Source organism: Tursiops truncatus, chromosome 13 (assembly GCF_011762595.2).
Source record: "Tursiops truncatus isolate mTurTru1 chromosome 13, mTurTru1.mat.Y, whole genome shotgun sequence".
Taxonomy (NCBI): domain Eukaryota; kingdom Metazoa; phylum Chordata; class Mammalia; order Artiodactyla; family Delphinidae; genus Tursiops; species Tursiops truncatus.
In genome coordinates this window covers 24,537,121-24,561,532 of record NC_047046.1, presented here as the reverse complement: position 1 = coordinate 24,561,532, position 24,412 = coordinate 24,537,121, and the positions used below count along the sequence as shown (strand labels likewise).

The 24,412-nt window shown below is 53.3% G+C and overlaps 1 long non-coding RNA gene across 3 annotated transcripts; it reads right to left on the bottom strand.

Annotated features, from left to right (window-relative positions):
• Positions 1 to 19,655: 19,655 nt before the first annotated feature.
• On the bottom strand, positions 19,656 to 23,548 carry LOC141276252 (uncharacterized). 3 transcript variants are annotated; one of them, XR_012325519.1, is made up of 4 exons: positions 23,515 to 23,548; positions 22,893 to 23,059; positions 22,174 to 22,285; positions 19,692 to 19,782 (listed from the first exon to the last, which is right to left on the bottom strand). It is a non-coding gene; the product is annotated as an uncharacterized lncRNA (long non-coding RNA). The 3 variants fall into 3 exon arrangements; XR_012325521.1 differs by lacking the exon at positions 22,174 to 22,285 and having other exon boundaries at positions 19,656 to 19,782; XR_012325520.1 differs by lacking the exon at positions 23,515 to 23,548 and having other exon boundaries at positions 22,174 to 22,297; positions 22,893 to 22,905.
• Between the last annotated feature and the right edge of the window lie 864 nt (positions 23,549 to 24,412).

Sequence of the window (24,412 nt, the reverse complement as noted above, 5' to 3'; positions counted from 1 at the left end):
TGAAGACTGCTCCTCTCAGGAAGATGCCACCTTGACCTGGAGCTGGGTGGGGAGGGTGCCATGTGTTCTTTCTGTATCTACATGGAGTAGAGGTGCCTTCATAGTGGGCTGGGAGGGGGGAGGGGGGAGGGGGGAGGAAGGAAACAGGTCACGGGTGAAATGCTACAGACTCTCACTGCTCTTGCCAAGTTTTAATAGACTTCTTGAATAAATATTTCATTTTTTCTATGCCCTTAGAATCATTTCCAGAGACACTGAATTTATAGAGACTTTAAATATATATAAATAGTATATTATTTCTTAAAATTTATCCATATAAATTTAAAATATGTATACATAATAGACATAAATAAATGTATGTATATATTATAAATATGTAACTATGAACATATAGTTATGCATTCTGTAAATATAATTATAAACATAAATAAATTTATATATTATAAACATGTAACTATAAACATATAAATATATTTGTATATTATAAATATGTAATTCTAAATATATAAATAAATACATTTAAATATTATAATAAATATACAAATTAAAAAATAACTGTCACCACTTCTGCTGGGGGTGGGTCTATGGAGCTCTTCCTGTTGCTGTTCCAGAAGTGGGACTGTCCCCCTCCCAAACTGGCTTTTGAAACTCTAGAAGTGGACACACAGCAGATGCTTACAGAACCCACTGCAGGAAGACTTGAGGAGACATGCCCCTAGTGAGTCAAACCTACCTTCTTTTTTAATTAATTTTTTTTTTTGCCTGGTCACACATTAGTTCATAGACTAAAACTCCTGTTACCTTGAATTCTAACTTTCTGAGCCCTTTGGGGTAAAGAGCACTGGTAACCTCAGGCCACCTCCCATCCCCATCTCCCACTTCTCTCTGGAAGGTGTCTTCATCTTGGCTTTGACTTTCAGATCAGTGACAGCAACTGTTTGGAAATGACCTCTGTTTCTCGGCCACCTTTTGATGCTGTATTGTGTCAATCAGGGTCGAGTCAGGACACAAACCCCACCAGTTATTTGAAGCAGAAATGTTTACTATAAAGAGTAGATAACTCGGGACTTCCCTGGTGGCGCAGTGGTTAAGAATCCACCTGTCAATGCAGGGGACACGGGTTCGAGCCGGGGTCTGGGAAGATCCCACTTGCAGCAGAGCAAGTAAGCCCGAGCACCACAACTACTGAGCCTGAGTTCTAGAGCCCGCAAGCCACAACTACTGAAGACCGTGCACCTACCTAGAGTCTGTGTTCCTCAACAAGAGAAGTCACCGCAATGAGAGGCCCCCCGCTTGCCACAACTAGAGAAAGTCTGCGTGCAGCAACGAAGACCCAACTCAGCCAAAAGAAAAAAAAGGAGTAGATAACTCATGAAAAGGGAAACAGAGGACTGAGAGGCTCACTCATGTCCTACCTGCCACCTGTAGGCAGAGGGAGGCTGGACAGTGAAGGGACTCACACAGGCTGAGACTCAGACCTTTCCCAAGAGGGTGTGACTTTGCAGCGATGTGCAGCCTGCCAGAGGCAAAGCCACGTGCCACAGGACGTGGCCAGAGGTGGGCCTTGGAAGTGCCACCACTGTGGAGGGCATTGGGGGGCGGTGCTGCCCAGGTCTGCAGCATCAGCGGCCCCCCGGGTGGGAGACTTGGTCTGAGGACACAGCAGGAGCTGGTCTGCAGAAATGGCAGCTGGGGACTTCTGCTTTTGAATTAATTTTGAATTAGTTTGAATTAATAAACTTTCCCCCCATTGCCCTTCCAGGGATCTGGAAAATGGAGGCCTGGGCTAAACAGAAGCTTTCTAGAAGAATACACTATTGCAGGGATTCAAAGACAAACCTCTGGTGGTCAGAAATCTGTGGGGTATTGCGGTGGATTAGCGTAATGGTTTTGCTATTGTTACGGAACCAGCTTTTTTTTTGTTTGTTTTTTGTTTTCCCAAAGTGCAGCAGGCCAAAACGCTTAAACAACCAGAGGTTTGCAGCAAAGAAAGGGTTTATCCTTAAGGCAGCCAATGAGGAGACCAGAGAACACTCTCATATCTGCCTCCCTGAAAGCAAGGGGCTGGGTGTTTACAGGATGGAGAACCAAGCAGCAGGGCAGTGCGGTCTGAGGCGTGGTGGGGGGAAATGATTGGAAAAAGGAGCAGGGATTGTGGTTCTGCGCAGGTGTAACCAACTCCCGGCCTCTGCACGCTCACAGCACGATGTGGGGGCGGACTTTTTACGGAGCGGACCCTCGCGCACGCCCTGTGGGAGGGTCAGGGGTGTCCCATCCAGTCTTAGCCAGCTCAGCTCCAACTAGATGCAGCTGACTCTCAGTTTCTAGAAAACAACCAGGGCAGATATTTTATCTTTTGGGCTCCGTGCTTGGAGGACATACAAGTCTTAAAACGGCCTTGATTAGTGACGGCAGGTGGAATGGATTTGACTAATCATGACCCACAGTTTCACTATCTCAGGGGCTGCCCTCATCCCCCACCTATCCTACCGTGGGTGGGGGCATAGGTGCTGAGATCTGGGACATACTTACGCTAAACAGTCGGTCAGGGTTGCTGAGCCGACCCGGGGCCATCCTCACACCAATCACTGGCTCCTGTGCTCAGTAAAGCGGAAGCAAAGCGGGAAAACAGGGCGGCGGTTTCTGGCCGCTGTGGCCTTGCGCGTTCCTCCAGCACCCTCTGCTGGCATAGCCATGCATTGCAACCGCTGGCCAAACTTCGGCGTCCGGATCTCACCCTCTCTCCAAAATGAGGGACACCTGCTCCCAGGAGTCATTGTATCCACGGCCAACTGTGTTAATTCCTCTTGAAACTCAGTCACAGTTCCACTGAATTCTGCGGACCTCCAACAACTCCTACATAAAATAGTACTGAGAAGAAAAGAAAACGTGTTTGATAAATACAAATACACACACAATAAGGAGCAAAGAAAAAAAGACGCAAAGTCACCGCCCTTCTCCCTTTTTTCATCGGTCATGAATAGGGTTGCTAGGTAAGATACAGGATGCCCGGACAGTGAATAATTTTTTAGTATAAGTGTGTTCCAAATGTTGCGGGGTACATACTGATACTGAAACTATTATTCGTTGTTTTTCTGAAATTCAAACCTAATCTACATTCGTTTTTACAAATTTTGAGCGGCAGCCCCTGCAGCCTGGATGGGATTGGGCGGTCTCTGGCGCCCTCTAGCGTTGAAAGGTCTCAGCCTGGTGTTTTGGGGTAGCTGGCAGGTCTTTTATTTGTGATGTGTGACCAGGTGAGTATGATTCTCGTTTACAAGGAAGCACGTTTGGAGCTTATTAGCTGAGGGGCAGAGCAATCAGCCTGCATCGTGCCCAGAGGCAACCATTTAACCTGGGGAAAATGTCAGGAAGATATCACCTAGACCTGGAGCTGGGTGGGGAGGGTGCCCTGTGTTCTTTCTGCACCTACTTGGGGTGGAGGTGCCGTCGTGTTGGGCTGGGAGGGGGGAGGAAACAGGTCATAGGTGAAATGTTACAGACTCTCACTGCTCTTTCCAAGTTTTAGTAGACTTTCTTGAATAAATATTACATTATTTTTTATGCCCTTAGGTCTGTTTCCAGAGACTTTAAATATATAGAGAGAGACTTTAATGATATTTAAAGACTTTAAATATTTATATGTAAAGACTATGTGTGCTTCCTTGGTGGCGCAGTGGTTAAGAATCTGCCTGTCAATTCAGGGTACACGGGTTCGAGCCCTGGTCCAGGAAGATCCCACATCTTAGCTGACCCAGAGCAGCTAAGCCCATGCGTCACACTACTGAGCCTGTGCTCTAGAGCCTACGAGCCACGACTACTGAAGCCCATGCGCCTAGAACCTGTGCTCCACAGCAAGAGAAGCCACCGCAATGAGAAGCCCACGCACCGCAACAGAGCAGCCCCCACTCTCAGCAACCAGAGAAAGGCCGCGTGCAGCAGTGAAGACCCAATGCAGCCAAAAATTAAATAAATAAATTTATAAAAATACTATATTATTTCTTAAAATATATACATAAATTTAAAATTATGTATTATTTAAAATACATAAATTTAAATTTATGTATTATTAAAGTACATAAATTTAAAATTAATGTATAAACCCAATATATGCATATATTATAAATACACAATTATAAACATATAATATATTTATATATTATCATAAATACATAATTATAACAAACATATATTATAATAAATATAAATATATTTATAAATATATATCTAAACATAGATATATTGTATATTATAAATATATAATTATAAACATATAAATAAATACATTTAAATGTTATTATAAATACAGAAATTTAAAAAATAATTTTCACCCCTTTGGCTGGGGTATGGGTCTGTGGAACTCTTCGTGTTGCTGTTCCAGAAGTGGAACTCTCCCCCCTCCCGAACTGGCTTTTGAAATAACTGGGAAAGAAATGAAATGTATAAGAATTGGGAAGATAGCAGTAAAACTGTCATTCTTCACAGATGATAAGTTTAAGTATGTAGCAAGTCCCACAGAATGTAGATAAATTAACAGAATCTATAAAAAATTGTAGCAAATTTAGCAGGTCCAATTTCAAATATAGACACTTACTGTATCTCTATATAACAGCAAATGAATAGAGAATAGCATTTAAGAAGGACACATTTTACAATTGCATTAAAAATATCAGTTTATAGAGAACAGACTTGTGGTTGCCAAGGGGGAGGGTGAGTAGGGGAGGGAGGAAATGGGAGTTTGGGATTAGCAGAGGCAAACTAGTACACATAGTACGGATAAACAACAAGGTCCTACTGTACAGCACAGAGAACTATGTTCAATATCTTGTGACAAACCATAATGGAAAAGAATAAGAAAAAGTATATGTATGTACTGAGTCACTTTGCTGTACAGAAGAAATTAATACAATGTTCTAAATCAACTACATTTCAATAAAATCTCAAAAAACTTTATATAAGTTTACTAGGGATGTATCTAAAGACATGCCCAAGTCATTTGTTTATGGGGAAAATTCTACATACAACTTCAGATTGAAAGATTCAATGTGGTAAAGATGCCAGTTTCCCCCAAATTGATTGGCAAATTCCCCTAGAACTGGTTCAAGGTGCAGAATTCCTGTACCTTTTTTAGGGAGCAGAAGCCAAAGAGCCGATTCTAATTAAGAGCCGCTCAGATCCTCTTGACAGAGAGGAGCGCTCTCCTTCTTCCTGGTCACCTGGGCAGTTTCAAGGTCATGGCCAGAAGGACTTGGTTCCCTGCGTCGCCCACTCAGATTTCTCCCTCTCTGTCTGAAGAGGCGGCCTGGGTGGGGGTCCCCTCATGGGCACACCCGTCCCAGCTTCAGCCCAGAGAGTAGGGACCGGGAGGGGCTCCCTGTGCCCTGCGGGTGTCGCCCCGCCCCGTCTCCTCTAACCTGGGCCCTCCTGCCTCCCCCGCCTCGGCCGCCAGGGATCGCTGTCCCCTCGTTGGAAGCGCAGGGGGACCCACAGCGACCACCCAGAGGAAGGGGTCCCAGATGGCGGGGCTCAGGGACCTGCGAGTGACTCCCGTGGACCTCGCCCGGGTTCTCACTTAACCCCATGGGGGAGGTGCACCGCTGGGGACAACGTCCAGGGGCCACAATCCAAGCAGTGGCGCAGATGCAGGACCGGGCTTGGCTGTCCCCGGGGCTGTGAGTCCGGCTGCCACAGGTCGCAGACGCTGTGTCCCCGCAGCTCCAGGTGGGCCTGTGCCCTCCAGGAGTGCTGACCGCACACCAGGGATGCACAGGGCTCCCTGGGCCGTGTCTGTGAGGGGAGGATCGAACTGCCCAATGTCCATCCGCGCAGAACGGCCGGCATCTGCCGTGTCCACACTGTCCACACTGTCCATCTGGCTCCCCCTGCTTGACTGGTTGGATCCCAGTCCCAGAGATGTATGTGCAGGAAGTTAGAAGGAGCAGGTATGGCAGCATGATATCGTCCAGGTACCTTTGAAAACGTGGACAAATTTTAAGGTGCTCAGCCTGCTCTGCAAGCACCCGAGGGCCCTGCTCCCTCCCCTGTCCCCTTCCTTGGATCAAGCTACACTGACCTCCTTGCTGTTCCTGCAACAGACGTATGACCCCAGGGCCTTTGCACTTGCTGTCCCTTCTGTCAGGACCACTCCTCCCCAGGCATCTCCCGGGGGTGCCCTCCTTCATTCAGGGATGGCTTCTCCTGACCATCCCCCTAAACCAACCGCTGTCACCCCAACCCCTTCCTTTCCTAAAGAGCTTGTCACACCTCATATTATAGCAAATACAATGTGTTTGTCTGGCCTGCCTCACCCACTGGGACTTTGCTCCAGGACTTGGTCTCTCAGGCCCCTGCTGCGTCTGCAGGGCCCAAGGCAGCGCTGGGCTTTGGAGCCGGTCAGGGGCTACGGGTGGAGTGGGTGGTGCTTGTTTCTTCTGGGGAATGAGGGACAACGGGCCTGGGGGACAAGGGGACCCGTCATGACCAGTTTCCTTCTCTTGGGAGAAGATCTAAGCTATTGGACCACAGGTTAGCGTTTCTTGTTTCTGTGTGGTGCGTGTGGCACGCCTGTGTCAGTGTTCTTGGTATTTTGGGGTTTCTGTGAAGTCCAGCCCCCTCCCCTTCCGACACCCCATCCCATCAGCACCGAGGAGGCCTGTCTTGGGTACTCTCTGGTCTGGAGATTCCTCTCCCCATGGTGCATCTTCCCTCCTGGGGGTCCGTGCACCTGTGCACGTGAGGGAGGTGGGAGTACAAGACCCCCAGCTCCGCTGCCCCAGAGGGTCCAGCCTCTGGGCTCTGGCAGGGCCTTGGGAGCTGGAAAGAGCTGGAATCTGGGTCGGGGGCCAGGGCTCCACCGCTTACCTGCTGTGTGATGTTGCCCAGGTAACATCCCCCACCCTGTGAAAGGAGAGAATGATCTTCCCAGACTTGTGCATCTGGGATTTCTAATGAACCATCCTGGGTCTTTGCAGGTGTGATTGCGACCTTTCAGAGAAATGACAACAGTGGCCAATAGAGGGCACTGTCGGCCGGAGCCTCTGTGTGCGCACCTGTGTGAGCGTGTGTGCATATATGTGTGCGCACCTGTGTGGGGGTGTGTGAATGTGTGTGTATGCCTATGTTGGGGTGGCACAGTATGGGGACATGAGTATGTGACCAGGAATGCAGCCCGGACACCTCTATGTGGCCCATGAGCACAGTCAGGTGACGATGGTGACATCCCTGTGTGGGTGACACCCTCCATGCGATGCATGGTGACGGCCTGGCTGGGCTCCCAAACTCGGCCGTCCTGCCCCCAGGTCAGCTCCCCACAGGCCCAGCTCCAGGCCCCAGCCATGGACTGAGGCCCCCGGGCTGGGGGAGAGCCGGGCTGGGGCCTGGCCCGTCAGAAGGGACCCTGGTCTGGGGGCTCAGTCTGCTCCCTGAGGCCTGGAAGGCCTCTCTTCTCTGACACTGCGTACCCACCCATTCATGGTAAATAAGCACAGGACACCGTGCCTGCGGCCCCCTCATGTGCCGTCTGCTCAGAGTGGGACCGAGACTCACCTACGGGGATGTCACACAGGGGCTGCCTCTGAGCCTGGATGGTGGCTGGGGGTGTGGGTGGGACCCCAAAGGCCCAGATGAAGAAGACAGGCACTAGGCCTGCAGGAGTCAAGCCAGGCCGGGGCCCATTGATCAGAGAGGAGCCTGGCTGGGAGGCCTGGCCGGAGAGTGCTGGCCCTGTGTCCTTGGGTGCAGAACCTGAGGACTCCTCAGCTCACAATGGCCAATGCTGAGTGTTGGGGTGCAGGTCGTGGGGCTGGAGCCTGGCTGAGCAGAGGGGGCCCCTCAGCGCCAAGGGCATGTGAACATCATGGGTGTGGTGGGGGAGAGCGCTGGGCCTTGAGTCCAGCAGCTGGGCTCACAGTGTGACCCGGACAAGTCCTTTGTCCCCTGTGGGCCCGGTTTCTCCTGTGAAAACTGAGTGGGTGGGGCCCAATCTCTAAGACCCCTTCCAGGTTCCCCAGTAACCCTCGCCCCCCTCTGGCTCCTGGGGCAGCTGGGCTGGCAGCCAGGACCCCCAATGGACCCGACACCCCAGACTCTTGAGATCAGGACCAGGGAGATGGGGAATCAGGCCCTGCTGTTGAAGATGCTGGGGCTGGGGACCTCCCCTCCAACGCTCCCCCATCAAGGGCAAACTGGGGGTCTCTGGCCTCAGAAGCTGAGGGACCAGACGTTATCTGGGGCAGAGGGGCCAGACCCCTTCCTTTGGCTCTGATTGTGGAGACCACCGACAGGGCCTTCCCACAGCTCCACCTGTGCAGACTCCACAGACCCCAGCCCACAGCCCCCCACTCCCAGCATTCACACACTCCCCCTCGTCAAACCCAAGAGCAGCGGAGGGCTGAGCTCACAGCCCTGCGCCTTCTCTTCTCACCGGGGGCTCCGTGCTGCCAGGGAGACACGCAGGGCAACCGCGGTTGGAGGGGAGGGGTTCGAAGACTCCCTGAGAAGGGGGCTTCTGGCTGGTTCAGGCCAGCTTGTGGTGGGTGCTCTGAAGAGCTGGGAAGAGGCCTCGGGGCCCCTGTCTGCCCCCCGCCTCAGAGCAGAGCAGGGGTCGGGTGGGAGAGGTTGGGGGGCAATGTCCTCGGGCCCCTCTCTGTCTACGCCTGTGCCATCCCTTCCCTAGGATCCAGGGGTCCTCCCGGGCTCTGAGGGGTGGGGGGCAACGTGTGCTGCCTTTCTGGAAGCCGTTCTGGAATGAGCTCTCAAAGCCTTAGACGGGCATGACCTTTGATCCCTGTGGGGAGGGTCAACCCGAAGTCAGTGGTGGGATCCCTGCCCAGGGATGGAGGCCGGGGCGTTGGCTGCATCCTGTGCAGGACAGTAGTGCCCGGAGGGACCCACTGAGTGTCATGAGAGCCGCAGGTTCACAAGCGTGATGCACGCCCAGGTTACCACACATGCGTGGGTGTGCTGTTCAGTGACGAAAGGAAAATATCTACCCATCTATCTCCTCTCCTCTCTCTGTCATCTATGTATCTATCTATCAATCTTTCATCTTTCATCTATGTATCTATGTACCTATCATCTGTCTATCCATCATCTATCTATCATCTATCATTGATCTGTTGTCTGGGTGGAATGTGAGGTCCAGTCTGGAAGGACACACACCCGGTACAACCAACGTGATCTTCAGGCTGTGCTGGAAACTTCCCATCTCTATACCTTTTCCCCCATTTTATTTGTAAAGAACCTTTGTATATCTTTTTATAATCAGGAAAAAATTAAGCTGTCTCCATTTTTGAAAACAAAACAAGTGGAAACAATGCATTGGACAATGACAGGCCCTGGAGAACCCCTCCCTCCCACCTCAGTGTTGGTGGTCCTACTCCGGGGGCAGATCTGCCCAGTGGTGGCCAGCCGGGCACACAGCTGGGTGGGGGCCCCTCCATGTCCACAGTGAAAGCAGTGCTGGGCAGTGTGGGTAGTATCAGATGCAGTGTTGAGAGAAAGAAGACTCACACAGTCTAACTTTTAGAGAAAATTTTATTTTATATTGGAGTATAGTTGATTAACAACGTTGTGATAGTTTCAGGTGTACAGAAAAGTGATTCAGTTGTACATATACAGGTGTCTATTCTTTTTCAAATTCTTTTCCCGTTCAGGTTGTTACAGAATACTGAACAGAGTTCCCTGACACACACTCTAACTTAATCTACGTGAAGTTCAAAAACAGGCTAAGTTGAAAGTGGTTGGTTTAAGGGCAAACACAGAGGACCTAAAACTATAAGGAAAAGTAAAGAGATGATGAAATCAGGGTTCCTGAGGTTGTGGCCACATTCTGAGCCTGTGAAGTTAATTAATGGGAAATTCACATCACAGAGAATCCACCATTTTGAAATGCACATTCACAATGTCGTGCAACTATCACCACTATTGCTTTTACTTTTTAAACTTTACAGATACATTTTATTTATTTATGTTGTGGTTTTTACAGTTTACAATTAAAATAGGATTAAGATAGAAGGAAATCCATCAAAATATTAGTGGCGGCCCTTCTGGGTGAAATACATGGGGTGCGTTTTTTCCCTCCTGTTTGTTTTTCTGTAATCTTCACGTTGTTTACAGTGAGCAGTTATTATTTTAAAACCAAAGACCAAGACCAGTAAACTCTATTTTAAGAGGAACTCAGAAAACAAACAAGATGATTCTCCCTGATGCTGAGCTGACACCTGTGTCCTTGCAGCTCCTCTACATCCTGTTACCTCCAGCTGGGCCTGGAGTTTTGGGGCCCCAGAGGCACCTGCACCTCTCTGCCAGGATGGCCCTGAGAGAGGACACAGATCTGTCCCAGGCTCAGCAGTTCCCTTCCTGGATTATCCACTGCAGGTCACACTTGTGTTTGATAAACTCTATTTCCCTCTGTTTGGGCCTCTCGCTGGGTTGATTTTCATCAGCACAAGATCATGAACTGTAAGTCCCCTGGGGGAGTGGGTGAGCTGTTTTGCCACCAGCCACTACCTCTTTCTCCCTCAACTTTAATTTATTGTTAAAGTCCTCTTATAACAAACTTGAGAGACAAATTTAAAAAGAAAGTTGAAATTCCTCACAATCCTACTGTGCAATCCAAATGGTGACCTCTGAGGTCCTCCTGCCATCCCCCGTCCTGGGGGCTTCTGCCTGGTACACGCTGCTACCAGGTGGCGGTAATCCTATCTCAGACCCTGTGTTCCAAGGCAGGCCCCCGCCGCTGGGTAAGGAGGGTATCACGCTGGACTGAATGCCTGTGTACTTGGTCTTCCTCTGACCCACCGAGTGCCCTTGTGGTGGCTTAGAGTCTCTGTTTTTCCTTAATGAGGGACTTGGATTAGATCAGTGTGGTTAGTCCTCCACGGGCCATGGCCTCTTTTCTGCACAAAGCCCTGGACCTCTCCCCACAATCAGCATTTTTACAGACACACTTCAGGGTTTCTGAACCCCTGAGTTAGATGTCCTGGAACACCTCCAGGCCTCCAGGGAACACTGCTACAGAGAGGGCAGGATTGAGCCTCTTCTTTGTGACCCCAGATGGTAGACCTCAGATCCATCATTGCACCCTTACTGGGTGCTGTGCTGAGTGCTTTCCTGAATGATCCCCCTGAATTCTCTCACAGCCCCGAGGGGTAGCTGCCGCTGTCATCACCTCCGCATCACAGAGGAGGACATGGGAAGGACAGTCACCTGCCCAAGGTCACACACTTGGAAAGTGGTGGAGCCAGGATTGGAACCCAGGTCTGTCTGGGCTCCAAGCTCAGGCTCTTCCCACAGCTGTGCTCCAAAGCCAGGGGTGAGTCAGCTCAATGCCCTGCAAGGTCCTTCCAAGGCTAAGAGTACACTTGAGAAGCCTCTCGGGTTTCTAAAACATCTTCACGCGTATGTCCTTTCAGTGTTCTTCCCAGCAGTTTGTGAGATGGGCAGGGCAGGGGTTGACATCATCTTTGCCTGCAAGGGGACAAGGCTTAGAGGCACTAAGGAAATGGCCCAAGGTCACACCAAGTCAGGATCAGAGCTGGGATTGGAACCTGGGTGTTGCGTTCAGCCCCTTTCCACAGTTGCCAGGCACTAAGGTTCTGTGTTTCTCATAATTAGGATCTACCCACCCACACAAATATCCATTCATCCATTCACCCATCCAATTACTAACCTACCCATGAACTCACCAATCCACCCACTCATCTACCCATCCATCAATCAGCCAGCCAGCCAGCCAGCCACTGACCCATCCACCCACACATCCATCAATCATCCAGCTATTTCCCCATCCATCCACCCATCCACCCAACTGTCCATCCATCCACTCACCCACCCAGCTACCCACCTGCTCATGCACCCACCAACCCACCCACTCATCCGTCTATTCACCCGTCCCTATCTTCCTTCCCTCCCTCGTTTGAACTGTTCATTGAGAGCCTTGAAGTTGCCAGGCACTGGGCTGGAGGCGAGATGCAGAGTCTGCAGACCCAGGAAGGGGGCTGCACCTCTTCCTTCGTCCATGAGGATTCTGGAGGCAGGAGGCAGGCAGGCTAGAGAGATGGCTGTTGAGTCCCTGCCTTTTGGGACTCTGGGCCACAGCACCAGACTCACTGAGTGGGGTTAAACACTTGTATTTTTCTGGGGAGAGTGAGGAGTGAACAACTGAGGTGTCTTCATGTCACTTACAGGACTGCTAGCTGGCAATGACCTTAAGTGGAGAGTTTAAATAGACAGTTTAGGAGTATAAGAAAAGAAATGACATATCTACAAGCTCCTGTGGCACCTACAAATGTAATGAGGATTAACAAACTCTATGTGACGGAGAGGGAGTTTCCAACAATCATTTCTAACCTGTTTCTTCCATTCACTGAACCCGGTATTCTGTGAAAGGATGGAGGTACATCCCCTCCTGCATTCCTCAAGATGGAAATGAGAGGAGGCCGCGAATATTATCAACATCGGCCAGATCAGAACACAGGGAGAGAGATTAGTTGCCAAGATAAGCTGTCGCCTACATGGCAGAGAAGTTTGTCACCCTAGGTCTTCTCACCTACATGGACTGTGCTCTGATCTACCACATAAGTCTTCCTGTCCAAAGAACTGGGTAAAAATTCTTGAAGTCTATTCAGACAGCGCCTCTTTCCTTCATAAGTTCTGCCAATCCTGGACTGTGTCCCACGCCAATTTGCTTTATTGGTGGGAAAGTTTTTATTACTCGTTGCAGAAATTACTTAAACTTTTTGTTTACAATCGCTCACGCTTCTGTTTTTAACTGTATTTAAAAGGGGGGTGCTTTTCTCTGACCCTCTTTGCTCAATGCCTGCTGCTAGGTATTCAGCATCCCTGGAATACGTTCTCTCTGTTTTTAGGGGCTCAGTAGCCTTCCTGCCTGGGTGTGGAGCTGGTGCGGTGAGAGAGTTTCGTGGATTTGGACATGACCTAAGACCTAGAGGTAAGAATCCATCTCAGCATTGTAATGACCTCTTTCCAACCACATTTCTCCCATTGGGCCACTGCTCAAGAGGGATGATTCTGTCTTTTCATCAGTGTAGTCTCAAACCCTGCACCCAGCCTGTCATGGATGTAGCAGGCAAGCAATAAATATTTGTTGAATGTTAAGTGAGTTGGAATAAATATCCTTACTTAAGTGAAAAAAATCTTGTTTTTCATAATTACCCAATAAATCAGAAAAGTCAAATGTGCTGAATGAAAACCAACACTACCTGTGGGTCCACTGCCACAGGTAGCCCCAGGTAAGAGATATGGACATGGATGTGGATGTAGATACAGAGACACGCTCACACGTGCCAGGTCTTGTCTTGTGACCTCTTGGGGATAATGTTATTTTCACAATGCCTTTCAAACCTTCTAACACACCATTTTTAGAGTGTCGTTGATCTTGAATCAGTTTACTGTTTCGTTTTCTGATGATAAAAGTAATCCACGTTCTTTGAGAAATGAGAAAGTACAGAGAAGCATAAAGAAGAAAATAAACATCTGATCTTGCTACCAGGGAGGATTCAGTGTGTTGGTGTGTATCCTTCCAGACTTTTCCCTATAACAGTCATGTCCTTTTCACAAAGATAGGCTCAGACAAGACCTCTCTTGTCACCTGCCCTTGTCCCCCGGCCCCCACAGTGGAATCCATCCATGGCACGTCTCCAAGGCTGTTTGGAGCTGTGGAAGTTAGGCTGTCTGAAGGTATCTCTGCTAGAGATGTAGGGCAGGGTACCTCGGTGTCTCTGCGCCCTGGGCCGGTGATGAATTGCTGGGTCTGCTGGGTCAAAGGAGAGTGTGTCCCCAGCCCACGGACGCGGGGACACCTTCCCTCCTGAAAAGATGGGATGCGTCCGGCTCCCTGGGGCCCCTCAGAATCACGGGGTCTTGGGCAGCCGGAGGCCTGTGCTTACCCCTTGCCCACCCATCCACTCATTCTGCTGCCAGAAGGGCCCGGGGCTGGGACTCTGGGACCGGAGCCCCTCCCTTCCCATGCTGACTCGCTCTGTGCCCCGGGTTATTCCCTTCCCAGGGCCATGCTGACAGTGGGGGCCACCCCTGAGTGGTTCTGAGATGCCCTGGGGTCGGGCCCTCCAGGATTCCAGGACCCAGGATGGAGCTGGGGGAGGTTGTGGGGAGGCAGCCAGAGGGCGGCATCAGGCCCAGGTGGGGCTGGGAGGAGGCTGGGAGGGGGTGGGGGAGGGGGAGGGCTCTTCTACCCCCACCTGCGAGCTGCACAAACATCCGACTACGGCCCTGAAACTGCCCTGTCCCGCCGTCCTGGGCCACACCTGGCCCTGTTTGTCACCCGTCCCACGCCCCGCTGACCATGGGCTCAGTTTCTCTTCCCCTTACTTCTCCCTTTTGTCACCCTGAGTTCTGGTTTCGGCCAATGCAGGGTTAACTTTAGCCTGGGGATTCCCAGGGGTGGCCAGCTGCAGGCAGGGCCCCCGCTCCACCCTTTCCTTGTCCTGGCCTGGCCCCCACCCTGCTCCCACCTCGGGCCTCACTGCCCCTCCTGGCCCGGGGCCTCCCTGCTCAGCCCCTTCATCCAGGAATCCGACAGTTTTCCTGTAGTTTCTGGCCCACAGGGCCCCTCACCCAGCACTCCCTGAGCAGAGGGGGAAGCTGGGGCCCAGAGAGAGGAATTATCTTGCCCAAGGTCACACAGCATGTCAGAGGCAGGCCCCAGGCAAGAGCCCAAGACGTGACAGCAGTGGCTGGGGTGGGTGAGGGTCACCATGGTCCAGGCACCTCACAGACATTGGCTCCTTTAATCCCCAGGCCCACCCTTTGGGATAGAGACTTATCACCCCCTGTATAGATGGGATGAGGAAACTGAGCCCACAGAGGGAAGCAAATGGCCTAAGGTCAAGGACTGAGAAGGGCTGTGGGTGAGGGGGACCCTCCTTGTCCACCCTGGGGTCTGGACACTCCCAGGCCCTTTGCCACCAGCCCTCCCTCCTTCCAGCCATGGGGGTGGGGGTGGCCACTGGGTCCACCCTTGGGCCTCCTTTCTGCTCCCCTGACTCGGGTCGGGGCTGGGGGGTGATGGGGGGAGGTTGCCCACAGAAGGCTTCTGGGGCCTTGCAGAGGGCCGCTTTCCATCCGGTTGCCCCTGTGTGGCCTCAGTTTCCTGTCCCTCAGAGGGGAGGCCCCAGGTTGGGAGGGGGAACACCGGGGGCTGGCTCTGTCTCACTCTCTGGGATGTTAATCATTTTGGGCCTCAGTTTTCCTACCTGTGAGATGGGACGGTGATGCTGGCTGAGCCCCATGGAATCCGGAAGCGGCTCAGCTGGGTAACTCGTGTTGTGCGTTTTGTAAATGGTTCGGGACAGTAGGCCCTCAGTAGCCTCAGGGCACAGCTGCCTTTTGGAATCTCAGATCTGGTCAGGACTGAGGCCTTCAGGGCCTCTGCCCCCTGCCTCACCTCTTCTGAGCCCCGTCCCTGTCCCTCTGCTGGGTTCCAGGGCTCGGGACACTCTGGCCAACCAGCCGGCCTCACTGTGTGCGGCACAGAGAACCGTCCCTCCTGGAGAACTCCCGGCCCCCCCCCCCCCAACCCCGGTCCCTCCCTGGGCCTGCTCCCCGCACCCTCTGCTCGTCCCTTTCTGCCCGGCGTCCAGTCTGTGTCTGATTCCTCTTCCTCCCCAGGGCAGGGCCCCGCCGTGTGACACCGAACGCAAGGGCTTGCTGGGCGGTGAGCAGGGTGGTGGGCCAGGCGGTGCGGGAGACAGGAGTCTGGAGTCTCCGAGGTGGAGGGGTCAGGGTGCTTCACTGGGGACCTGTGAGTGCCAGCTGCGGGCTGCTGCGGCGCCCCCGCTCTGTGCCTTTGCTCATGCTGACCCCCCGGGAGGCCCTTCCTCCCTCTGCCCCTCAGCGCTGGGGGTCCAGCTCCCAGGCCCTGTTCTGAGGTGGCTGAAGCTGCTGCTGCTCCCCTCGGCTGAACCCCCAGGACCCCGGGATCCGCCGTCCTTGTCTCCCCGCTAATGTGTGCTGGTGGGGGAGGATCTCTCGGCGCCATGGGCTCTGGGCTGGGCAGGGGCGAGTTTCCCTGTCTTAGCTTCACTTCCAGGACGCGACCTGGGCCCACAGGGGCGGTGAGGGGCGATGGGAGTGAACACTGGCTGATGAGCTGACTGATCAGTGCTGGGGTGAGGGCCATACTCCCCCAGGCTCTCGGGTGGGGGCATTCGCCCCCCGGGTACTGCACGGCTCATGTGTCAGGTGATGCGATGTTATGGCTGTGGCCTGTGGCCTGGCTCCCGGCTTCCCTGGGCTGGGGGATCTACTGGCAGTGTCCCCTGAGAACGAGCTGGTGGAGTCAACCCTGTGGAAGTGATTTGCTGTCTTTGGGGGTGAACTCAGGAAACTGGCTGGGTGCTTGTCCCCCATCTCCCCTCCCATCAGGACCTTGGAGCCCTGGAATGTCCTGGGAAACTCTCTGATTGGAGAAGGACAGGGGAGGAGAGGAGAGAATGGGAGGGTCAGCCTGGAGGGTGGATCGGGGAGGCCTGTAACTGTGGGTGGGGGTGAGGTGGGGAGTCAGGTCACCCACAGGGCGGGAGGCAGCTGGCCTCACCACGCTGGCCCATCTGTCACACCTCTTGCCCTCTCTGACCTCAGTGTATCGACCAAGCACAGGGCAGACTGGGCAGGGAACAGGGCACCCAGTGTCCAAAGGCCCCTCCTTCCATGGTGAAGTAGGCACGTTCCAGGTCTGACTTTGGCCTTGATGGGGCCAGGCCTGCCTTGCCTGGGACATGAGTAGCTGAGAGCCCCACACAGGCCAGGCCCCCAGGAGGCCCGAGGGAGCCTTTTTGGATGGATGGATTGATGGATGATGGGTAGATGGATGGATGGGTGGATGGCTGGGTGGACAGACAGATGGACAGATAGATGGACAGATGGATGAGTGACTGACCAATCTGAGGTCCTGTCCATTGGGGAAGGACCGCATGAGGCCTCTTGGGGGACATCTGTGCTCTGGGCTCCTCATTATTACCCCAGACCCAGGGCTCCCAGTGCAGTGATTGTGAGGGTCCCCATTTCTCCCCCTTCCCCGTCCTTGGCCCAGTCCCTCCCCCAGAAGAGTCCCAGGTGTGGGGACAGCAGGGAAGGTGTGACTGCAGTGCCCCATGTCCAGCCCTGGCCAGCCCTGCCCCCCAGGCTCCTCTGAGCCCCGAGTGTCTGGCTGTGTCCCACGTCAGCCGCAGCTGCGCGCCCGGAGTTTAGAGAGGTCCCTGGGGACCACGAGGAGGGGAGTATGACCTGCACAGACACAGATTCTGGAACAGAAGATGCCCCTTCTGATGGTTGACTGACGTGATCTCTGCCCGGCTCAGGCCTGGGCGCAGGGGCTTGGGCAGCCTGGGTGCTGTGACGCAGGTCTCTTCTCCAAGGGAGTTGGTGGAAGCTTCCAGAACTGGAGCCACTCCTCCCCCCAGCCTGGGGAGAGGGAGGCACCTGCTTCCCCGGGCTGGGCTGGTCGGCGTTTCCCGGCTATTTTGGGCGTCAGGGCCTCTTGGTTTCACCAGGCCAGCTGCGCGGGGGTGAGGGTGGGGCCCATGGGGAGCCCAGGGGTGCTGGCCTGAGGCTGGCTGGGCCCGAACAGGCCGATGCTAATGGCAGCAACAGTCAACCTCAGAGACCAGCAAACGTCCATTTTCCATCTGACCATCCCTCCTGGACCCCAGGGAGCGAGTTTCCACTATCACCAGCCCGGCTGCATGGCGGGGACACAGGCCCCAAGCCGCCAACCCAGAGTCAGGGCTGTCCTGCCCCCTGGCCACCTCCAGGCTCGGCCGTGGCCCCTTGTGAGGCCCAGTCGGGCACCCTCAGCCCTCACCCTGGTTGGTTTCTCCAGGGCACGAGCCCATCCTGCACGACACCACTCCCTCTCTATAGGCTGCTTCCCTGTGCCCACAGGAGGCCCAGCAGAGCTGCGTTGCCACCGCCGAGGTCCCCACACATAGTAGGTGCTCAGGAAAGGGCTGCTGAGTGGTGGCTTTGCCCCGGGCAGTGACCACAGCAGGCCTCATCCACGAAGGGCCTTGGTCCACACTAGCGCTGAGCTGGAGGCCCTGTGTGACCAGAGACCCTGCGGGTGGGCTCACCAGGCTGCTCTGGGGTCCCACCTTCCCTTGGAGAGCCGCTCTCGGCCGGCCCACAGCAGCCTTTCCATCCTCCTTAGGGAGCCTGTTTGGGGTCTGGCTGAGGCTTCCTCCTTCCTCCCGGCACAATCTGGAGGCCCCAGCATGTCCCCAGGAGGCCGGGCCCTGGGCGGGCAGGGATTGTCCATCCTGGTGAGGACCGGAGGGGGATCCAGACTCTGGTGCCCAGCACAGCCCCGGGCACAGAGGATGCTCAGTGGATGCCAGCCCTGACGTGACATGTCCCCAGGCCAGGTGCTGAGGAGCAGAAGGGACCTGGGGGGTTGATGTGGCCACAGGAAGAGAGTGTCACCCCGATCTGTGTGGAAACACACACATGGCAGTGCCCTGGTGGGTTGCGCTGACCATTAGCTACTCTGTCCCTGGAGTGGACACAGGGCGTCTGATGACCGAGCCCCTCCCCTGGCCCCTGTCCTGGTTGCCCCAGACATTCTCCCTGATTCCTCCCAGTTTCCCTGGGGACAAGGGCTGTCCAGAGGGTCCGTCCCTTGCAGGTTTCCACACATGCGGATCTATCACTGGGTGGGAAATGGTGTCAGGGTCACACTCAGGGCTCTCATAGGCTGGTATGGTGTGAGCTCACACCAGGGCTCCAGTCAAGGTCCACAGGGCTCAGGAGCCCCATGGTGACCCCCTGGGGGTGGCCCTTGGTGAGGCTGCTGCCCCCATCCTGCACCTCGGTCAGGGGACTCGATGGCGCTGCACAGTCAGCTGACCACAAAGCCTGGTGCTGCCTTGAGCCCCACATTTTAACTTATTATAAGGAGAGTCATTCAGCCATTCAGCAAACAGTTTCCCTGCACTCAGACGACCAAAATTTATCGTCCACACTGGGACATTTCTGGGAGTGGAAGGAGCGCTATTAATAATCTTGTAGTGTAGTCTGAAGTCAGGGAGCCTGATTCTTCCAGCTCCGTTTTTCTTTCTTAAGATTGTTTTGGCTATTCGGGGTCTTTTGTGTTTCCATACAAATTGTAAACTTTTTTGTTCTAATTCTGTGAAAAAATGCCGTTGGTAATTTGATAGGGATTGCATTGAATCTGTAGATTGCTTTGGGTAGTAGAGTCATTTTGACAGTATTGATTCTTCCGATCCAAGAACATGGTATATCTCTCCATCTGTGTCATCTTTGATTTCTTTCATCAGTATCTTATAGTTTTTGGAGTATAGGTCTTTTGCCTCCTTAGGTAGGTTTATTCCTAGGTATTTTATTCTCTTTGATGTGATGGTAAATGGGATTGTTTCCTTAATTTCCCTTTCTGATCTTTTGTTGTTAGTGTATAGGAATGCAAGAGATTTCTGTGTATTAATTTTGTATCCTGCAACTTTACCAAATTCATTGATTAGCTCTAGTAGTTTTCTGGTAGCATCTTTAGGATTCTCTATGTATAGTATCATGTCATCTGCAAACAGTGACAGTTTTACTTCTTTTCCAATTTGGATTCCTTTTATTTCTTTTCCTTCTCTGCCATGGCTAGGACTTCCAATACATTTTAAATAAAAGTGGAGAGAGTGGACATCCTTGTCTTGTTCCTGATCTTAGAGGAAATGTTTTCCGTTTTTCACCATTGAGAATGATGTCTGCTGTGGGTTTGTCACGTACATGTAGAATCTAAAAAAATGGTACAAATGAACCTATTTACAAAACAGAAATAGAGTCACAGATGTAGAAAACAAACTTATGGTTACCGGGGGTAAGGGAGGGGGAGGGATAAATTGGGAGATTGGGATTGACATACACATACTACTATATATAAAATGGATAACTAATAAGAACCTTCTGTAAAGCACAGGGAACTCTACTCAATACTCTGTAATGACCTACATGGGAATAGAATCTGAAAAAGAGTAGATATATGGATATGTATAACTGCTGTAGCAGAAGCTTGTTGAGGTACCCCCATTATGTTAGCCCTTATTCAGCCCTTATTCTTTCTGCCTGTTCAACCTGTCTCCTACAGATGTTTTTCCCCTCTCCTTCTTGCTTAATTGCACTCTGAAAATGATTGCCCTCTAGCTAAAGTTGCACTAAGCACCTGGTGTTTACTTCTCCAAGACGACACTCCCTAAGACTCCTCTCCTTTGGGAGCATTCTTTATTCCAGAAGGGTGACGGGATGATAACCTCAAGGACCACCAGAACCTGTTCCGGAACCACCGGACGCCAGCCCTAATGATCTCAATGTCTCCAGGAGGGAAGAAGAATGCAAGACTACGTCAGTCCCGATCCTTTTCTACAGCCCTGTTTTCCACCCTGAGACCGGAAGACCCTTTCCTATTTCCCAGGAAGGGGTTCACAGTCTTGAGAGCGTTGGCCCGCTGTGGCCCCCTTTGCCTGGCAAAGTAATAAAGCTGCTCTTTTCTACTCCTCCAAAGCTCTGTCTCCGCGTTTCTATCCAGCACCGGTGAACAGAGGCCAGGGTTTCAGCAACGTCACTGGTTCACTTTGCTGTACAGCAGAAACTAACACAACATTGTAAATCAACTGTACTTCAATAAAAATTAATTTAAAAAATGATCACACCAAGACATGGGCATGAACTGGGAACGTCAGTGAAATCTAGGGAGCAGGTCACCCCCTGGACCCCTCCCTGGGCCAGGTGTTCTGGGGGAGGCTGTCACTGGGGGATTCCTGGCCAAACAGGATTAGGTTTGCTGTGATCCCAGGTGACCAACTGGCTTTTCAGAAAAACTGGTCCAAAGACTGGCCCTGCCAGGACCAACTACCCTCTGTCACATCAGTGCGTTTGTGTCCGTGAGACCGGTGTGCAGTCCCTCCAGGTGACCATACAGAAGTGGGGGTTCTCTGGCCACCTCGAGGGAGCGCATCCCCTCGAAGCCTCACAAAGTCTCCTGCACAGCAGTGTTTAGCCTGGCGCATGGCTGCCGTTGGGGGATGCTCCTCTGTGTGCAGCCAGGGACCCTGGCAACCTGGCCCGTTCCTCCCACCCGTCCTGCTCAGGAGCAGCAGGGAGGAGGTTGATGCCCCATCACGGGCACAGGTGGGCTGGGGACGCAGGACCTGACCAGGAGGAGGACAGCACGCTCTGAGAGATGTAGACATCACCTTGCTGTGTCCTGTGTCACTGAACCAGCAGGTGTGGCAGCAGACAGCTGACTGCTCCGCGGACACCCCTGGAAGCTGTATTTTCAAAGCGGCTGGAAACCTGGGTTTGGACCTTTGTGTTGGGAGTGAGGGTCTGTATCCAGAGAGACACAGGCCGGGGCAGAGCCCCTTGCAACCACTGCGGCACTCTGGTGAACACTGTGGGGTGAAGGACAAGGGTGTCCCCCTGCCCAGACCTGGCCCGGCTGCGCTCTCTTGGTGACGTTGCAGGTCTCACAGTGGGCCGGGAGAATCACCCAGCTCAGCTCAGTAGAAGCTCCTGGGCCACCCCCAGGGCCCCAGCAGTCACCTCCCCTCCCCTCCCCCAGGGCTATTCCGGGCTCTGCTATGAAGGAAGCCACAACCCCCCTCCCCCATCAGTCACCTCCCCCAGTCTTGGCCTCCCACAAGGAAGCCCTGGACGGAGGGCACTGTCTAGGGTCACACAGCAGGCAGGGCAGGGCCAGGCCAAGCCCCCTACCCTGACCTGACACTCTTTTATTCCACAAAGAGTCAGCCCAGCATGGACACCCGCCCCCTCTGCCGGTGCCCTGGGGCCACCAGTCTGCAGGGGCTGTCCCAGCTCTGAGCTGAGCGGGGCAGGCCCGGTACATCCCTCATGGTCAGTGTCCCCTCTGTGAAGTGGGCAATGGCAGCCCTGATGGGGACTCAGCACCGTCTCCCGGCTGGCACAGCACAGCCTCCTTGGGAAGGGGGGGTGACCTCAGAAGGGGGGCCCAGGTGCCCACCGTGTGTGTTGCCCTGAGCACCTGTGTCCGCCAGCGGCTGCCTCAGCTCTGGAAACTCTGTCTCCTAATCCATGAGGTGAGGGGGTGTTAGCACCCACTTCCTGGGCTGGTATGGGGGAGTTAGAACACGATCCACAGGCAGTACCCACCTGGGGCTCTTTCCTCGTGGCAGAGAGATGACAGACACCTGCAGCAGAGCCGGGGACGATCAGTCCATAACCAGGCAGAGCTGGGGATGGTCAGTCCCACAACTGGGCAGAGCTGGGGACAGTTCTGCAGTAAGTTGCCAGCAATCATTAAGAGGCTCCCTGATGCCTGTCCAGCACCCAGCTGACGCTCTGAGGCACTAAGGGGGGGGCGGTGCAGCCCCTGCCCTCAGGGCACCTACTTTCTGGAGCGAGGTCAGAGCCCTGGTCGGGCTGGGAGATTGGACGGATAAAGAAACAGGAGCCCCTTTCTTTTTTTAATTAAAAATTTTTTTAAATTTTATATCGGAGTACAGTTGATTAACAATGTTGTGTTAGTTTCAGGTGTACAGCAAAGTGATTCAGTTATACATATACATGTATCTATTCTTTTTCAAATCCTTTTCCCATTTAGGTTGTTACAGAATACTGAGCAGAATTCCCTGTGCTATATACAGTAAGTCCTTGTTGGTGATCTATTTCAAATACAGCAGTGTGTACACGTCAATCCCAAACTCCCAATCTATCCCTCCCGTCCTCGCCCCCCCTGCCCCCCGTAACCATACGTTCATTCTCTAAGTCTGTGAGTCTGTTTCTGTTTTGTAAATAAGTTCGTTTGTATCACTATTTTTAGATTCTGCATATGTGATATCATATGATATTTATCTTTCTGTCTGACTTACTTCACTTAGTGTGATAATCTCCAGGTCCATCCATGTTGCTGCAAATGGCGTTATTTCATCTTTTTTAATGGCTGAGTAATGTTCCACGAGCGCTTTTTAGATGCACCCAGTTTCTAGCTCCCGTGGACAGAGAAGGAAGGGCATCCAGGCCGCTGGCTCCCCGGGACCTGGTGACAACACAGAACAAATGGGGAAGGGGATGAGAGAGGAGAGGAAAGAAGACCCAGGAGAGGGGATTTGGGGGCTGAGGAGTTTCAAGAGAGAAAGAACGGAGTGTGGTTCTCAAATCCACTCAGAGGCCGACAGTGGGGAGGACAGAGAGGGGATGGTTGGATTGGGCCCCTTGGAGGTCACTGGTACCTGGGAGTGCAGGGAAAGATGGGGTGATGTCAGGAAGAGAGGGCAATGTGGAGCCCCCAGAGCTGTGCTGTGAGGGGCTGAAGGGAGGAGGGTGTGGCTGGAGAGAACATGGCCCCAAGTCGGGTCATGGGTGGGAGACAGGTCCAGGGGGACCGGAGGGGGTGACAGGAACGTGGGTTGGCCTCAATGTGCCATCCTTGAGGATCAGAGCGTGGGTGCATGGCTGCCGAGAGGGGCAGCCTGGGTGAGCCAGATGGCTTACCTGGAGTGACCGAGTGCCTTGGAAGCCACTGGGGCTGCCTGCTAACTGAGTGAGGTCACAGTCAGAGGCCCTGTCGGAGTGCCCTGTGTCGTGGGCTCACACTCGGTGGCCCTACTGCTTTCATATGAGGAAGTACAATCCTCAGGAGTTTGTCAGGTCACAGAGGCCATCCTCGAGTCTGGGCATCTCATTACCTCCGGGTTCTTTCTTTCCCCAGGATCATGTCTGTGGGCCTATAATGGCCATCGGGAGGGAAACTGGGAGCTGCTGAGGCTTGAACGCTGGTGCTGGGCCCCAGAGACGGCCTTCCTGCTCTCTGACCGCTGGCCTGGGTGTCTGGGTCCTCCGTTACTGCCATATCGGGACCAGGCAGGGCCGGGACTGGTCCCAGCTGGGGCAGGGCTTGCTCGGGCACTTGGGAAACAGCAAGTGACTGGCAGCCAGTGGTCTGAGACCTGGAAGGGGTTGGGTCACTCGTGGGCTGGTAGTGATTCCAGCCCCAGTGTCAACTGCAGGGAAGGGGACTGGAGTGGGGTGCGGTTACAGTGACCGCAGGGAAGTGGGGTGTCTCTGAGGTTTCACGGAGGGGCTGGGACATCCGAGGGGTGAAGCATCCCCACGGCTGACAGCCCAGTGGCTGCTCCGTGACAGGGCGTCCGTCCATCATGGGGCCTGAGATTCCCCGAATTCAGGGCCCCTCTTCCGTATGCCCCTCTGCACGCCCCCCAGGAGCGGTGGTGAAGTCTCACATCCTGGAGGAAGTGGGGACCCCAAAGGTTCTTGGCAGGAAAAGGCAGAGGCAGACACAGGGGCCTCAGTGGGGGAGAAGGGGAGCCGGCCTGCTGCTCTGGGGGGTTGCGGGAGGGCTGTCCTGGCCTCTGAGCTTCTGCTGTGCTCA